Consider the following 14698-nt stretch of genomic DNA (forward strand, 5'->3'; position numbering starts at 1 on the left):
CCCTTTTTACCACAGTAAAACCATACTCCATCTTTGTGTCGAACAACAGACTCCTTTCCAGAACGAGTTGCCCCACCCAACTGCATAGGTTCTTCAAATGGCTCAGGCCAGGTTTCCCTTGGCCCCGGATCTCTTGCACATTGGGGTGTCTCTTTATGTCTCTGGCGAAAACAGCGATCCACCCAGATAGCCAGAGACATGGCCACTTCACAGGAAACATCTCGCACAGGGCTAAGGCATCCTTCTCCCTTACTAATAGCCCTTCACTGAACTGGCTACGGAATGTGGGGTCGTTCCACGTAGTGTCAGTGGACCACCTCCGAAACTCTGAGCACTGCTCCTCCGCCAGCCGGTTTCCCTGCTAAAGTTGACGTAGTGTGGTCTCAGCCATGGAGATGCAATCACGGTCGTCGTATATATGACCCAGTGCCAGAAAAAATTCCTCCACTGTCTGGAGCGACTGGAAGTCAGATGGGAGAGAGAAAGTCTATGCTTGGGGGGGGGGGTCTGTTATGATCCTGGTGGTAGGATCTCAAACTGACCTGACACATATACCCTGAATATATAGGACAAGTTCTGGGGATGTGGAAGCTATACTGACCGCAATCCTGATCCTATCCAAACACACTAAAGGCAGCTGTGGAACGTTACCTGAAAACCTAGACGTCTCATCACAGCCTGAGAAACTGACTACCCCTAGAGAGAAAGCAAAGACCTCACTTGCCTCAGAGAAATATCCCCAAAGTTTTAGATAGCCCCCCACAAATAATAACGGTGAGTTAAGGGGAAAACACAAACGTAGAGATGAAACAGGTTTAGCAAATGAGGCCCCCTAATACTAGATAGGCAGAAAATAGATAGGTGTCTGTGCGGTCAGTACAAAACTATCAAAAGTAAACCACGCAGAGAATACAAGAACCCCCACACCGACTCACGATGTGAGGGGCGCACTCTGCACCCCAGAACTAACCAGCAAGCAAAAAATCACATACAAGCAAGCTGGGCTGAACTCATAATATAATGAGAAACGTTTTCAAGGAAATAATGAGAAACTGAACAAGCAAACTTAGCTTCTCATAGCAGGAGACTGGTCACAAGGAATATTCAGGAGAGCACACGATCAGGACTGAATACACTGACAGCAGGCGACAAGTAAAGGTCCAGGTGAGTTAAATAGGCCCAGCCTAGCAGGAGATGAAACAGCTGAGCCCAGCCAAGACCAGCCATATCGCTAAAGGCCACCAGAGGGAGCCCAAGAACAAACTCACACAGTACCACTCATGACCACAGGAGGGAGCCCGAGAACGGAATTCACAACAGTACCCCCCCCTTGAGGAGGGGTCACCGAACCCTCACCAGAGTTCCCAGGCCGATCAGGACGAGCCAAATGAAAGGCACGAACCAAATCGGCCGCATGGACATCGGAGGCGACAACCCAGGAATTATCCTCCTGACCATAACCCTTCCATTTCACTAAGTACTGAAGCCTCCGTCTCGAAATACGAGAATCCAAGATCTTCTCCACCACATATTCCAACTCCCCCTCGACCAAGACCGGAGCAGGAGGATCAACAGAAGGGACCACAGGCACCACATATCTCCGCAACAATGACCTATGGAACACATTATGAATGGCAAACGATGTTGGGAGGTCCAAACGAAAAGACACAGGGTTGAGGATTTCCAAAATCTTATAAGGACCGATGAAACGAGGCTTGAACTTAGGAGAGGAAACCTTCATCGGGACATAACGAGAAGACAACCATACCAAATCCCCCACACGAAGTCGGGGACCCACACAGCGACGGCGGTTAGCAAAGCGCTGAGCCTTCTCTTGGGACAAAGTCAAATTGTCCACCACATGGTTCCAAATCTGCTGCAACCTATCCACCACAGAATCCACCCCAGGACAGTCAGAAGACTCAACCTGACCCGAGGAGAAACGAGGATGAAAACCAGAATTGCAAAAGAAAGGTGAAACCAAAGTAGCAGAACTAGCCCGATTATTGAGGGCGAACTCAGCCAATGGCAAAAAGGTCACCCAATCATCCTGGTCAGCAGAAACAAAACATCTGAAATAAGTTTCCAAGGTCTGATTAGTTCGTTCGGTTTGACCATTCGTCTGAGGATGGAAGGCTGACGAAAAAGACAATTCAATGCCCATCTTAGCACAAAAGGATCGCCAAAATCTGGACACAAACTGGGATCCTCTGTCGGACACAATGTTCTCCGGAATACCATGTAAACGAACCACATTCTGAAAAAACAGTGGCACCAAATAGGAGGAGGAAGGCAACTTAGGCAAGGGTACCAAATGGACCATTTTGGAAAAATGATCACAAACCACCCAGAAGACAGACATCTTCTGAGAGACAGGAAGATCCGAAATAAAATCCATGGAAATATGCGTCCAAGGCCTCTTCGGGACAGGCAAAGGCAAAAGCAATCCACTGGCACGAGAACACGAAGGCTTGGCCCGAGCACAAATCCCACAGGACTGCACAAAGGAACGCACATCCCGCGACAAGGAACGCCACCAAAAGGATCTCGCCACCAAATCCCTGGTACCAAAAATCCCAGGATGACCTGCCAACACCGAAGAATGAACCTCGGAAATAACTCTACTGGTCCATCTGTCTGGGACAAACAGTCTCTCCGGTGGACAACGGTCAGGTCTATTGGCCTGAAACTCCTGCAACACCCGTCGCAGATCAGGAGAGATGGCAGACAAAATCACCCCCTCTTTGAGAACACCAGTCGGTTCAGAAACTTCCGGGGAGTCAGGTACAAAACTCCTAGAAAGGGCATCAGCCTTCACGTTTTTCGAACCTGGAAGATGTGAAACCACGAAATTGAAACGAGAGAAAAACAGCGACCATCGAGCCTGTCTCGGATTCAACCGTTTGGCAGACTCGAGATAAGTCAAATTCTTGTGATCCGTCAAGACCACCACACGATGCTTGGCTCCCTCAAGCCAATGTCGCCACTCCTCAAATGCCCACTTCATTGCCAACAACTCTCGATTACCAACATCATAATTCCGCTCAGCAGGCGAAAACTTTCTTGAAAAGAAAGCACATGGTCTCATCCCAAAGCCATCAGAGCTTCTCTGCGACAAAACAGCCCCTGCTCCAATCTCAGAAGCATCAATCTCGACCTGAAAGGGAAGAGAGACATCGGGCTGGCGCAAGACAGGAGCCGAAGAAAACCAACGTTTCAACTCCTGAAAGGCCTCCACGGCCGCAGGAGACCAATTCGTAACATCAGAACCCTTCTTGGTCAAATCCGTCAAAGGCTTCACCACACTAGAAAAATTAGTGATAAAGCGACAGTAAAAATTAGCAAAACCCAAGAACTTCTGAAGACTCTTCACAGATGTAGGTTGAGTCCAGTCATGAATAGCCTGGACCTTGACTGGATCCATCTCGATAGTAGAAGGAGAAAAAATAAAGCCCAAAAAGGAAACCTTCTGGACTCCGAAGAGACATTTAGAGCCCTTCACAAACAAGGCATTGGCACGCAGGACCTGAAATACCATCCTGACCTGCTTCACATGAGACTCCCAATCATCAGAAAAGACCAAAATATCATCCAGGTACACAATCATAAATCTATCCAGGTACTCTCGGAAGATGTCGTGCATGAAGGACTGAAACACAGAGGGGGCATTAGAAAGCCCAAAAGGCATCACCAAGTACTCAAAATGGCCTTCGGGCGTATTAAATGCTGTTTTCCATTCATCGCCCTGCTTTATGCGCACAAGATTATACGCTCCACGAAGATCTATCTTGGTGAACCAACTGGCCCCCCTAATCCGGGCAAACAGATCGGACAACAGTGGCAAGGGATACTGAAATTTGACCGTGATGTTATTTAGAAGGCGATAATCTATACAGGGTCTCAGAGAACCATCCTTCTTGGCCACAAAAAAAGAACCCCGCACCCAAAGGGGAGGAGGACGGGCGAATATGTCCCTTCTCCAAGGACTCCTTTATATAACTCCGCATAGCGGTATGTTCTGGTACAGACAAATTAAAAAGTCGTCCCTTAGGGAACTTACTACCAGGAATCAGATTTATGGCACAATCACAATCCCTATGAGGAGGTAGGGCACTGGATTTGGGCTCATCAAATACATCCTGGTAGTCCGACAAAAATTCAGGGACATCAGAAGGAGTAGAAGAAGCAATTGACACCAAAGGAGCATCGCCATGAATCCCCTCGCAACCCCAACTTGACACAGACATTGCTTTCCAATCCAGGACTGGATTATGAGCCTGCAGCCATGGCAGACCCAACACGACAACATCATGCAAATTATGTAGCACCAGAAAGCGAATTACCTCCTGATGTACAGGAGCCATGCACATGGTCAATTGAGTCCAGTACTGAGGTTTATTCTTGGCCAATGGTGTAGCATCAATTCCCTTTAGCAGAATAGGGAATTGTAAAGGCTCCAAGATAAAACCACAGCGCCTGGCAAATGACAAATCCATCAAATTCAGGGCAGCACCTGAATCCACAAAAGCCATAACTGGGTAGGATGACAGAGAGCAAATCAAAGTAACAGACAAAATGAATTTAGGTTGTACAGTACCAATGGTGACAAACTTGGCAACCCTTTTTGTGCGCTTAGAGCATGCTGAGATAACATGAGCAGAATCACCACAGTAAAAGCACAACCCATTCTGACGTCTGTGGTTTTGCCGTTCAACTCTGGTCAGAATCCTGTCACATTGCATAGGCTCAGGTTTCTGCTCAGAAAATACCGCCAGAGGGTGCACAGGTTTGCGCTCCCGCAAACGCCGATCAATCTGAATGGCCAAAGACATTGACTCATTCAGACCCGCCGGCGTGGGGAACCCCACCATAACATCTTTAAGGGCTTCAGAGAGACCCTTTCTGAAAATCGCCGCCAGGGCGCACTCATTCCATTGAGTGAGCACAGACCATTTCCTAAACTTCTGACAGTAAACCTCTGCTTCATCTTGACCCTGAGAGAGAGCCAGCAAAGCTTTCTCTGCTTGGTCTACCAGATTTGGTTCCTCATAGAGGACTCCAAGCACCAGAAAAAACGCATCCACATTCAGCAATGCAGGATCTCCTGGCGGCAGAGCGAATGCCCAATCTTGAGGGTCACCGCGTAACAAAGAGATAATAATTTTAACTTGCTGAACAGAATCACCAGAGGAGCGAGGTCTCAGAGAAAGAAATAACTTACAATTATTCTTAATGTTCAAAAACCTAGATCTATCTCCGGAAAACAGCTCAGGGATAGGTATTTTAGGCTCTGACATAGGACTGCGGACTACATAATCCTGAATGCCCTGTACCCTTGCAGTGAGATGATCCACACTAGAAGACAGACTCTGAATGTCCATATCTGCAGCTGAGTTCAAAGCCACCCAGAGATTAAGGGGAGGAGAGAGACTAAACACAGTGCAGAGGAAAAAAAAAAAAAATGACCTTAAGATTTCTCTTCTCCCTCTTTTGCTGCATTAACACTTTCGGGCCTGCTGTACTGTTATGATCCTGGTGGTAGGATCTCAAACTGACCTGACACATATACCCTGAATATATAGGACAAGTTCTGGGGATGTGGAAGCTATACTGACCGCAATCCTGATCCTATCCAAACACACTAAAGGTAGCTGTGGAACGTTACCTGAAAACCTAGACGTCTCATCACAGCCTGAGAAACTGACTACCCCTAGAGAGAAAGCAAAGACCTCACTTGCCTCAGAGAAATATCCCCAAAGTTTTAGATAGCCCCCCACAAATAAAAACGGTGAGTTAAGGGGAAAACACAAACGTAGAGATGAAACAGGTTTAGCAAATGAGGCCCGCTAATACTAGATAGGCAGAAAATAGATAGGTGTCTGTGCGGTCAGTACAAAACTATCAAAAGTAAACCACGCAGAGAATACAAGAACCCCCACACCGACTCACGATGTGAGGGGCGCACTCTGCACCCCAGAACTAACCAGCAAGCAAAAAATCACATACAAGCAAGCTGGGCTGAACTCATAATATAATGAGAAACGTTTTCAAGGAAATAATGAGAAACTGAACAAGCAAACTTAGCTTCTCATAGCAGGAGACTGGTCACAAGGAATATTCAGGAGAGCACAGGATCAGGACTGAATACACTGACAGCAGGCGACAAGTAAAGGTCCAGGTGAGTTAAATAGGCCCAGCCTAGCAGGAGATGAAACAGCTGAGCCCAGCCAAGACCAGCCATATCGCTAAAGGCCACCAGAGGGAGCCCAAGAACAAACTCACACAGTACCACTCATGACCACAGGAGGGAGCCCGAGAACGGAATTTACAACAGGGGTCACCCTGAAGGAGCGAGATTATTATCACTACTCGTTGCTCCTCAATTCCTGAGGAACAAGGATGTAACTTGAAGTATACAGACTGAAGCTTACAGACCTCCCTGAAAACAACAAACTTGTCACACCACCCAGAGAACCTGTCAGGCAAAGCAATCTTGGGCTCCACTAAGGGTTGCCTGGGAGTCACGGTCCCCAAACCTACGACAGTGCGTAGATCTGCCACCTCTAGGCTGAGTGCTGCAGTTGCACTATCAGAGCAGTGACAGGATCTATAATGGATAAAAAAATGGTTGTGGTCAGACCCAGTAGCGTAGCTACCAGGGGGCAGAGGGGGCGGTGGCCCAGAGCCCCACGCTCTCAGGGGGCCCACCTGTAGCTACGCTATGTAACTGTATTGGCGTGCACAGCAGTAGGCAGTACTGGCTGCCTACTGTGGGTGCATTATACTATACATAGCAAAAAAAAGAAAAAATTGAGTCCGCACCAACAGCACGCTAGATAATCAGCACATACTAATCACAGCTGACTTTGCGTTATATTGCCAATAGCGGAATTCGGGTGCTCATTCAAGTAAAAAGTAAGTCCAATCAAATATCTGTTATAGAAGAAGAGCACTCACCCTCCGCAAACTTTTTTCAGTTTTTATTCTGGCATCATATAAATGTTCTCCCTATAGGTTCCTGCTATTTATATGATGCCAGAATAAAGGCAGAAAAAAGTTTGCGGAGTGTGAGTGCTCTTCTTCTTGTACACCAGTATATTATACTATACAGGCTGCCTAATGGGGGTGCATTATACTGGACTGGCTGCCTAATGGGGGTGCATTATATTGTACTGGCTGCCTAATGGGGGTGCATTATACTGGACTGGCTGCCTAATGGGGGTGCATTATATTGTACTGGCTGCCTAATGGGGGTGCATTATATTGTACTGGCTGCCAGCATAATGCATTCCCCATAGGCTTGTATAGTATAATGCATTCCCCATAGGCCTGTATAGTATAATGCACATCCCATAGGCCTGTATAGTATAATGCACTCCCCATAGGCCTGTATAGTATAATGCACATCCCATAGGCCTGTATAGTATAATGCACTCCCCATAGGCCTGTATAGTATAATGCACTCCCCATAGGCATGTATAGTATAATGCACTCCCCACAGGCCCCTTTACTCAGTCCTATAAATGTTGTAGCATCTTAAGGGGTGCACACGTGAGGGGTCAGGCACATGCATCCCTGCAGCAAAGCATCACACAGCTAAGCATCGAGAGTTATTTCAACGGCCGGGAATTAACATCCATCTCCTCTCTTCACACAGGTACAATCTCTGATTGCTGTCATCTGCTGCCTATCATCCTGCAACAATTTCTTTAATGGTACAATCTCTGCTTGCTGTCATCTGTTGCCTATCATCCTGCAACAATTCATTTAATGGTACAATCTCTGCTTGCTGTCATCTGCTGCCTATCATCTTGCAACAATTCCTTTAATGGTACAATCTCTGCTTGCACCGCAGGAGTCAGGACCCCACTCTATGTATCTGTCTCTTTTGGGTATGTCTGCTGAGTAAGCACTTATTATTACATGGCTCTAGCTTTTCTATTAACCCATCTTACTCCTTCATCTTGTTTACATATGCCCTTACAGTGTTTGCTCCACTAATCCTCTCTGGAACTTTTCAACCTTTTCCCACATATCATGCTTCAAACATAAAGATGCTAAAAGTAAATTTTTGGTGAAGAATCAACAACAAGTGGAACACAATTGTGAAGTTGAACTAAATGGATTGGTTATTTTAAATTTCTGTGGAAACTCAAAAATTGAAAAGTGTATATGTATATGTACTGTGAGATAGCGCTTACTGAATGTGTTGGGGGACATTCGCTTAGCAATGGGATTCAGTCACACAGGCACGTTTTTCTCACAAAACAGTCCATCCGGTTTATTTTATGCAGCATAAACCGGGTCATGCACAGTTCATTATGCATTTTATACGGCTTCAACTCACAGTTCACTAAACAGGCCGGACTTCTCACTTTGTCCAGTTACCATGGGTGACCGTACGCCGAGCAATTCATCAGTATCCATGTAACACAACAAGCACAGTCTGTTCTGCCGTTATGATAGCCCCCTTCCCGGGTATTACCTTTCTGGAGCTCCTGCTCCACACGCTGACCTCCTATCTGTCCTCTCTCTCGCAGGAAGCTGCCGATCTGGGACAATGCTTTGCTCACTAGGCCACCTGACAGTCCAGACCCTCAGATGGGCTGTAGCTTCCACAGTGCAGTGCCGTTGCAGACTCTGCCTCCACTCCTTCCCATGTGCTCTTCAGGAATCCTACTCCCAGGACTTCCAACACAGGCCACTCAGTGCGCTATTCAGGACATCCTTCCCCACCTGGGACCGTCCAGCACACAAATCTCTCAGTGCGCTTAACAGGGATCCGATCCTACTCCCAGGATCTCCCAACACACAGGTCTTCAGATCCACGGCCTCACAGTGCGCTATTCAGGGATCCAGTCCACACTCAGGAGCTCCCAACACACAAGCCGTCCAGGATCTACACAGTCTCCATTACAGAGACCACTACCGACTCCATTGCAGAGCCCACTACACCACCATGTGACCACACCATGGTCACATTATTTAGTTGTAACCACTCCCATAGGTGGTGTGTGTGTGTGTGGCTAGTCCAACCCGCCCAGCTCTCGACCTAGCCCAGTAAGCCTCCCATCATAATTATACAAATACTTGTGGGACTACAGGTCCCAGAACAACAACATTACATCAGGCTTACAGCGCAGACTCCCTCTGCGACACATACCAGCCATTTACAATCCTGCCAGTCACTAGCTCATCACCATTATAACCACAGATACGCCTCCATGCATATTCTGAGGAGCACACACAGCGCCCCCTAGCTGTAACAGGGGTCACTGCATCACAGTACACACATATATCTTAGTGAGTAGAAGAAAATATTATAACCTGTGTATAACGGTGATCACTATAGAAAAAGTAAAGCACACAGAATGAAGTGCATGTGTGCACAGATCAACAAAGTGCTATACAATGTGCAATTTTAAAGTGACATATGCATGGTGTTCAAAAATCAAAAAAGAAAATAGGGGAATATACCTTTAAATACTGCAAGGGTCTTGATACCACGCACCCCGAAGCGCGTTTCGGAATGTAGATTCCTTCATCAGGAGGTGTATATTTAGGCAAGATCGGTGGGTTTTTATACACAAATAAGTTAAAATAGGCACCGATGCCAGTGACCCCTGATGTAACCGGCGCATGCGCAGCCCAGACAACCAGGAAGCCAAAGCCGCGTCGCCATGTGACCGGACGCACGGGATGTGTCCCCAGCGTTACCATGGGCATGAAGACCACAGGGCACCGACCGCGCATGCGCACAACCAGGGATATGGTATGGACAATGTTAAGTATCGAGTGCTGCAAAGTAAACGGGCATATAAGCAAATACTGTTTATATATAGGTGTCTTACCACTCAGGGCAATATGTCACAAGAAATCAGGGTAGAAATTAAATAAAACATGAGTTTCAGAGTAAACAATTATTATTAATAGAGTACATGCTTGAATATCATGAGTGAATAATGAGTGAGTGGAGGGGCTAATATTATATATGTATATATTATAATAAAGTGCATATATCTATATGTATATATATTGTATATATAAGATTCTATATATGTGTATGTATATATATATATATATATATCTAAAAAAATCCATATACCTACACTCACTGGCCACTTTATTAGGTACACCTGTCCAACTTCTTGTTAACACTTAATTTCTAATCAGCCAATCACATGGCGGCAACTCAGTGCATTTAGGCATGTAGACGTGGTCAAGACAATCTCCTGCAGTTCAAACCGAGCATCAGTATGGGGAAGAAAGGTGATTTGAGTGCCTTTGAACGTGGCATGGTTGTTGGTGCCAGAAGGGCTGGTCTGAGTATTTCAGAAACTGCTGATCTACTGGGATTTTCACGCACAACCATCTCTAGGGTTTACAGAGAATGGTCCGAAAAAGAAAAAAAATCCAGTGAGCGGCAGTTCTGTGGGCGGAAATGCCTTGTTGATGCCAGAGGTCAGAGGAGAATGGGCAGACTGGTTCGAGCTGATAGAAAGGCAACAGTGACTCAAATCGCCACCCGTTACAACCAAGGTAGGCCTAAGAGCATCTCTGAACGCACAGTGCGTCGAACTTTGAGGCAGATGGGCTACAGCAGCAGAAGACCACACCGGGTACCACTCCTTTCAGCTAAGAACAGGAAACTGAGGCTACAATTTGTACAAGCTCATCGAAATTGGACAGTAGAAGATTGGAAAAACGTTGCTTGGTCTGATGAGTCTCGATTTCTGCTGCGACATTCGGATGGTAGGGTCAGAATTTGGCGTAAACAACATGAAAGCATGGATCCATCCTGCCTTGTATGGAGCATCTTTGGGATGTGCAGCCGACAAATCTGCGGCAACTGTGTGATGCCATCATGTCAATATGGACCAAAATCTCTGAGGAATGCTTCCAGCACCTTGTTGAATCTATGCCACGAAGAATTGAGGCAGTTCTGAAGGCAAAAGGGGGTCCAACCCGTTACTAGCATGGTGTACCTAATAAAGTGGCCGGTGAGTGTATAACATTGATCTTAGATAAATATTAATATAATAAATTGAATGTTGTGATGGTATGGCAAATCAAGTCAAAATTAAATAGATAGAAATTAATAAATAATGGATGGTGTTACAGTGTTAATAAAAATAAAGAAAAAATAATAAACATAAATATGCAAATAAGTAAATAATAAATTATTAATGATACACAATAAAAATAATAAAAATAAATATAGTAATAAAATCTAATAATAAAAATGAAAAATAATAATAAATCCAAATAATAATGTGAACTTGAAAAATGCAAACATATTAAAAATTCACAAAAATATATATATATATATATAAAAATTAATTATTCAAAACATAGCATCTCTCTAATAATAATCTCCCTCATCATATTCCATAGATCCTGTGTGTCCAGAAAGACACCTCAGTGGGGCTCCACGAAGTGCAACCAAAATTAGGAGCGAAAGGACCAGACATCTCCTACACCGCAGGATAGAGGACAAGCCACAGAGTCCTCCTGAGAGTTTTTTATATACAAAATTACTTTTAATTTAATCATTTCTATTTTTTGTGCATATCTTGATATGTGCACATTTATTGTATGCCCTTCTATTGTCATATTATTATTAATTAAATAAAGATATACTTTTTATTATACATTCTCTGTTTTGGTGGTTCTTGGTCTTTCCATGTCGGGAGCACGGATTACTTTGTCCCTTTAAAGGGAACCTGTCACCACGTTTTTGGAAGATGGGATAAAAATAGCGTTAAATAGGGGCAGAGGTGGGCGTTACATTAGTGTGTTTGTTATGCGTTTATTACCCACCTAAGTTGCCGAAATACCTTTGCAAAGTCTCCGTTTTCGCCTGTCAATCAGGCTGGTCTGGTCAAAAGGGCGTTGTCTTCCCCCAGATTTTGCGTAGTTTTCCGTTGGTGGCGTAGTGGTGTGCGCATGCCCAAGGTCCCGAATCCTCTGCCAGGGGATTTAAAAGAGCGCGCTGTTCGTTATTTCATTGGTGATCGGTGGGCGCGGCCATCTTCCTTTGGCCGCGCGTGCGCAGAAGCGGCGCTCTGCTGGCCGCGGCTTCAGGAAAATGGCCGCCGCGATATCCATCTGCGCACGCGCGGCATCCCGCAGCCATTTTCCTGAAGCCGCGGCCAGCAGAGCGCCGCTTCTGCGCACGCGCGGCCAAAGGAAGATGGCCGCGCCCACCGATCACCAATGAAATCACGAACAGCGCGCTTTTTTAAATCCCCTGGCAGAGGATTCGGGACCTTGGGCATGCGCACACCACTACGCCACCAACGGAAAACTACGCAAAATCTGGGGGAAGACAAGACGCCCTTTTGACCAGACCAGCCTGATTGACAGGCGAAAACGGAGACTTTGCAAAGGTATTTCGGCAACTTAGGTGGGTAATAAACGCATAACAAACACACTAATGTAATGCCCACCTCTGCCCCTATTTAACGCTATTTTTATCCCATCTTCCAAAAACGTGGTGACAGGTTCCCTTTAAGTGGTTTCCACTAAATCTTCTGCACATTTTGTGGTTCTATGGTATTTAATTATTTCTTTGTATATAAAAATGAGGTATTCCTATATAATACCATTGGGTATCACTGTTGTGTTTATATAATAAAAACAAGTACAGTAATCTTAAACAATACAAGTCATGACTGGTACAGGAGGAGAGGACCCTGCCCGCGAGGGCTTACAATCTGTAAGGGTATGAAACTGTCTGCAGACCTAAGGCACATTTAAAAAAAATTATACTTTTTCAGTTGCAAAAAGTTAGACAACCCGCCGTATCACACTTTGTCATTTGGTTGGGTTGAAATTAAGCTGTAGAGGCCTGATCCAGAGTCCACAAAAATATTCTTCTGTTATTAACGTCATACAGTAAGGGACCTGACTTTAAAATAGTTTGTAGCACCTAGTGTGTTATAGAGGCCTGATCCATAGGTCAGAAAAAAGTCTTCTGTTATTATCGTCATACAGTAAGGGACCTGACTTTAAAATAGTTTGTTGCATTTAGTGTGTTATAGAGGTCTGATCTAGAGGCCACAAAAATTATTCTGTTATTAACGTCAAACAGCAAGGGACCTGACTTTAACCCCTTTCTGACATTGGACGTACTATCCCGTTGAGGTGGGGTGGGCCCGTATGACCACCGATGGGATAGTACGTCATGCCCTTTAATGCGACATTAAAATTCCGACGCCATCTTACATTACGGAAGATGGCCTCGGCATCTTGGGGTATGGCGCCGATTAGCTCACGATCGCTGTGATTGGCTGTTCAATTCTGAACAGCAAATCACAGCCTTTCTCATTGTTTCAGCCAATCAGATTGGCTGAAACAGTGAGGTCCCAGGCTAGGATCGAGTACCGATGTACTCGATCCTGGGGCCGGTGCCTGGCAACGCCAGGCATCGGCCAAAACCCCCCGGATTGGCGCGATCGACGATCACATCGATCGCGCCAATCGCAGGGCACAGAGGGGGTGTTACCGCGCTGTGCTCTGCTTCTAACTACCTGTTCCGCAGCCTTCGGTGCCCTGCCTCATATGCCATGCCTCCTGTGCCCTGCTCCGGATCCTGCAGCTCTGATTGGCGCGATCGATGTGATCGTCGATCGCGCCAATCACAGGGCACAGCAACGGTGTGACCGCGCTGTGCCCTGATGGTGACCTGCCGGTCACCTGCCGGTGACCTGTCTATGATCGGAGCTGTGAGCTCCGATCATAGGCTGGTGCCTAGCAACACCGGCGTCACCAGGGCCTCCTCTGATTGGTGGGATTGATGTGATCATCGATCCCACCAATCACAGGTCACAGCAGCGGTGTGACCGCTCTGTGACCTGTCTCACGTGCCCCTGACCTGTCTGACTGCTCTGCAGGAATCCTCACACTTGGTGAGGATTCCTGCAGAGCGGTCATGCCGAAAGAGATTTCCTCCTGTGCTGAGACTTGTGGTGCCACAGTAGCCTGTGACACCACAATTCTTGCTAAAGAAAGAAGCCAGAAGAAAGAAGACAGAAGAAAGGAGAGAGACTAAAAACGTAAGTGTTCATCCCCGATCCCGGCCCGATCTTACTTCACCCCCCCTCCCCCCCTTCCCCCTCCCCCCTCCACCACCACTTTGCGCCGCGTCCGTCCGTGCCCAAATTTAGCAGCCGCCGAGCATTGATTGGTGACGCAGTTCTCCGATCAACGCTCGTGCTCGCTTTTCTTTTTCACCCCCTTAGCGCCGTCGAGCGTTGATTGGTGACGCAGTTCACCGATCAACACTCGTGCTCACTTTTCTTTCCCGCATCCCCTTGCGCGCACCCAGCCGCTGTGTCTAAACCCGTGCCTTTCTTTTCTTTTTTTTTTTCCACATCCCCTTGCGCGCACCCCGCCGCTGCGTCTAAATCCGTGCCTTTCTTTTCTTTTTTTTTCTTTTCACATCCCCTTGCGCGCACCCCGCCGCTGTGTCTGAACCCGTGCCTTTCTTTTTTCTTTTCTTTTTTTTTTTCACATCCCCTTGTGCACACCCCCCGCTGCGTCTGAACCCGTGCCTTTCTTTTCTTTTTTTTTTTCACATCCCCTTGCGCGCACCCCGCCGCTGCGTCTGAACCTGTGCCTTTCTTTTCTTTTTTTTCACATCCCCTTGCGCGCACCCCGCCGCTGCGTCTGAACCCGTGCCTTTCTTCTTTTTTTT

General features: G+C 46.4%; 1 long non-coding RNA gene across 1 annotated transcript in view; it reads left to right on the forward strand.

The window, feature by feature from the left end:
* Positions 1–11595, forward strand: part of LOC143813988 (uncharacterized) — a 90056-nt gene extending 78461 nt beyond the window's left edge. Inside the window, exon 3 of the long non-coding RNA XR_013223622.1 lies at positions 11395–11595. This is a non-coding gene — a long non-coding RNA (uncharacterized LOC143813988). The remainder of the gene's footprint in view (positions 1–11394) is intronic.
* Positions 11596–14698: the final 3103 nt, after the last annotated feature.

This window comes from Ranitomeya variabilis, chromosome 1, assembly GCF_051348905.1.
Source record: "Ranitomeya variabilis isolate aRanVar5 chromosome 1, aRanVar5.hap1, whole genome shotgun sequence".
Classification (NCBI taxonomy): Eukaryota; Metazoa; Chordata; class Amphibia; order Anura; family Dendrobatidae; genus Ranitomeya; species Ranitomeya variabilis.